This window comes from Rhinopithecus roxellana, chromosome 12 (genome assembly GCF_007565055.1).
Source record: "Rhinopithecus roxellana isolate Shanxi Qingling chromosome 12, ASM756505v1, whole genome shotgun sequence".
Taxonomy (NCBI): Eukaryota; Metazoa; Chordata; class Mammalia; order Primates; family Cercopithecidae; genus Rhinopithecus; species Rhinopithecus roxellana.
The window spans coordinates 73,122,979-73,127,082 of record NC_044560.1 but is presented as its reverse complement, the minus strand read 5'-3'; the positions used below and the strand labels follow the sequence as shown (position 1 = coordinate 73,127,082).

At 41.9% G+C, this 4,104-nt stretch overlaps 1 pseudogene across 1 annotated transcript; it reads left to right on the top strand.

Moving 5' to 3' along the window:
- The first annotated feature begins 554 nt into the window (after positions 1–554).
- On the top strand, positions 555–2,827 carry LOC104670027 (annotated as a pseudogene). Its single transcript, XR_749083.2, has one exon. The product of XR_749083.2 is annotated as a protein LSM14 homolog A pseudogene (transcript).
- Positions 2,828–4,104: the final 1,277 nt, after the last annotated feature.

Sequence of the window (4,104 nt, the reverse complement as noted above, 5' to 3'; positions counted from 1 at the left end):
TAGGGCAGTCTTCTGCCTCAGCCTCCTGAGTAGATGGGATTACAGGTACGTGCCACCATGCCTGGCTAATTTTTGTATTTTTAGTAGATACGGGGTTTCACCGCGTTGGCCAGGCTTGTCTCAAACTCCTGACCTCAGGTGATCCACCTGCCTCGGCCTCCCAAAGTGCTGGGATTACAGGGATGAGCCACCAAGCCTGACCGAGTACTTATTTTCTATAAGATTATATGTTTAGTATTGATGGAGATGGACAAACTGAATGATCCTTTCTTACAAGTATCCTAAACAAGTAGAAAAGAAGCATAGCACAGAATGATTTTGACCTATTGACCTCTGCAACCCATTGGCCAAAGTCTCATGCCTCACTTTCTTTTTCCATAGTAAACTACCAGTGTCAGGGATGTTCTGAATAGTTCAGAGCAATTCCCTGAGACCTGCTCTGGGACACTGAAATTCAGCTGTAACTAGCAGCTACAGGAGAAATCCATTCTCATTTAAGAATATATGGTACCCCCAGCATGCCCCGCGCCGCCGCCGCTGCCGCTGCCGCCGCCGCCGCGGCTTGTGGGCGGGAGGCTGGGGGAGGGTAGCGGACCCGGCGCCGCCGCCATGTTGGGTCTGAAGTGGCTGCTGTAGGTGTCGACGGAGCTAGCGGGCGTGCGGAGCGGGCGACAGCGGCGTGGGATCTGCCTCTCTGCCAGCAGCCGGGAGCGGCGGCGGCGGCGCCATGAGCGGGGGCACCCCTTACATCGGCAGCAAGATCAGCCTCATCTCCAAGGCGGAGATCCGCTGCAAGGGCATCCTCTACACCATCCACACGGAAAACTCCACCCTAGCCCTTGCCAAAGTTCGATCCTTTGGTACAGAAGACAGACCGACAGATCGTCCAATACCACCTGGAGATGAAGTCTTTGAATACATTATATTCCGTGGGAGTGACATTAAAGACCTTACTGTTTGTGAGCCACCAAAACCACAGTGTTCTTTGCCTCAAGACCCAGCTATCCTTCAGTCCTCACTAGGCTCATCGACTTCTTCATTCCAGTCCATGGGTTCTTATGGGCCTTTGGGCAGGATGCCCACATACAGTCAGTTCAGTCCAAGTTCCTTAGTTGGGCAGCAGTTTGGTGCTGTTGGTGTTGCTGGAAACTCTTTGACGTCCTTTGGAACAGAAACATCAAACAGTGGTACCTTACCCCAAAGTAGTGCGGTTGGTTCTGCCTTTACACAGGATACAAGATCTATGAAAACACAGTTATCTCAAGGTCGTTCAAGCCCTCAGTTAGACCCTTTGAGAAAAAGCCCAACCATGGAACAAGCAGTGCAGACCGCCTGGGCCAACTTACCTGCTCCAGCACCTGTTGGGAGAAGGAGTCCTGTATCAACCAGGCCTTTGCCATCTACCAGCCAAAAAGCAATAGAGAATCAGGAGCACAGGCGAGCTGAAGTACACAAAGTTTCAAGGCCAGAAAATGAGCAACTCAGAAATGATAACAAGAGACAAGTAGCTCCAGGTGCTCCTTCAGCTCCAAGGAGAGGGCGTGGGGGTCATCGGGGTGGCAGGGGAAGATTTGGTATTTGGCGAGATGGGCCAGTGAAATTTGAGAAAGACTTTGACTTTGAAAGTGCAAATGCACAATTCAACAAGGAAGAGATTGACAGAAAGTTTCATCATAAACTTAAATTAAAAGAAGATAAAATTGAGAAACAGGAGAAGCCTGTAAATGGTGAAGATAAAGGAAACTCAGGAGTTGATACCCAAAACAGTGAAGGAAATGCTGATGAAGAAGATCCACTTGGACCTAATTGCTATTATGACAAAACTAAATTCTTCTTTGATAATATTTCTTGTGATGACAATAGAGAACGAAGACCAACCTGGGCTGAAGAAAGAAGATTAAATGCTGAAACATTTGGAATCCCACTTCGTCCAAACCGTGGCCGTGGGGGATACAGAGGCAGAGGAGGTCTTGGTTTCCATGGTGGCAGAGGGCGTGGTGGTGGCAGAGGTGGTACCTTTACTGCCCCTCGAGGATTTCGAGGTGGATTCAGAGGAGGTCGTGGGGGCCAGGAGTTTGCAGATTTTGAATATAGGAAAGACAACAAAGTTGCTGCATAGTCTACAAACAAGTCTCTGAAAATAGGTGAATTTCTAGCTCTTCATGGTCCTGAAAATTGATTTCAGTCTTTGCGAAGAATGAAGAAGTGAATTCGCTGTACATTTGTCACCAGCACTGGGTTTTGTTTATTGTTTGTTTTTCCGCTTAATTTCAAAGATAAAATGCAGTTACTTTTGGGGGTGGAAGGCTCATCTTAAAACATGAGCATTAAATCTATTTGGAATAGCAGAAGGTTAAGTAATTTCTTATGTATAGTTAAACTAAAGCAGTACTTCAGTGGGACTTACAAGTATTTTTTCATCACTGAAAGGTTTTTTTTTATCACTAAATTGTATTTGGCAATTGCAAGTTGCCTGCAGATAGGGCCGTGATACTGTGTTTTGAGCCACAGAAGGTAATGTGTGTGTGTGTGTGCGTGTGTGTGTATGCGCGCGCGTGTATCTCTTTCCTCCTTTCTTTTGGGGAATCCTGTAATATGAGGTAGCTTATTTCGTCAATTAATTAGGGTGCTGGATGGTAGAGAATTTTGTCAGTCAACTATGTACACACAGTAAATACTGTTTCTTAGGCAAAGGTAACTTTTTTATATAGTTGTAAAATTCCATTATATTCCATTGCCAAAGAAACATTAAGAACTTTGTATAGCTGTATAAAAAGCGACTACTTTTTTAAAGAATAAACATTTTAAAGTCAGCAAAAAAAAAAAAAAAAAGAATATATGGTACCAACAGAAAATGATTGGAGGAAAGGGGAGATGTATTGTTGATTTTTTTTCCTGATAATAAAAATGCACTTAAGACACTTAAATAAATGGAGAGCAGTATCATGTTCAAGAACTAGAAAAGTAACATTGTTAAGATGGCAATTCTCCCCAAACTGATCAACAGATTCAATGAAATCCTTAACAAAATCTCAGCAGATTTCTCTTTTTTTTTGGTAGAAATTGAAGCTGACCCTAAAATTTGTACAAAAATACAAAAAAACCTAGAATAGACAAAACAATTTTGAAAAAGATGAAAAATGTTGGAGGACTTTTATATGTTGTTTTTAAATATGCTGTAAAGATACAGTAATCAGCTGGGCACGTTGGTTCACGCCTGTAATCCCAGCATTTTGGGAGGCCGAGACAAGTAGATCACTTGAGGTCAGGAGTTTGAGACCAGCCTGGCCAAAATGGTGAAACCCCATCTTTATTAAAACTACAAAAATTGGCTGGGTGTGGTGGCTAGTGCCTGTAATCCCAGCTACTTGGCAGGCTAAGGCAGGAGAATCTCTTGAATCCGGGAGGTGGAGGTTGCAATGATCCAAGATAGTGCGACTGCCTTCCAGACAAGAGTAAGACTCAATCTCAAAAAAAAAAAAAAGTACCACAATCAAAACAATATGATTTTGCCATAAATGTAAACATATAGATCAATGAAACAGAATAGGGAGACCGAAAATAAATATATGGCTAATTAATTGTTTTTGACAAAGTTGCTGAGCTAAATCAGTAGAAAAGTAATTTTTTTTGTTTTTCGAAAAATGGTGCTGGCATAATTGGCATCTTTATGCAAACAAAACAAAACAACAAGTTGTTTCTTATCTCACCTATACACAAAAATTCACTCAAAATATACAATAAACCCAAATGTAAGAATCTAAAAATGATAGAACTTTCAGAAGAAAATGGGAAAAATCTTTGTGATCTTGAGTTAGGCAATTCCTTAGATATGGTTTTAAAAAGCACAGACAACGTTTAAAATTGAGAAATTTAACTCCATACAAAATTAAAGTATTTGTTATAAGGACACCATGTTAGTCCATTTGTACTGCTATAACAGAATATCCAATTCTGGGTTAATTTATAAATAAGAGAAATTTGTTTTCTCACATTTCTGGAGGCTGGGAAGTACAAGAGTAAAGCATCTGCATCAGTTGAGGGCCTTCTTGCACAAATAATAATAATAACACATTACTATTATAATTACAAACACCGTTTTAA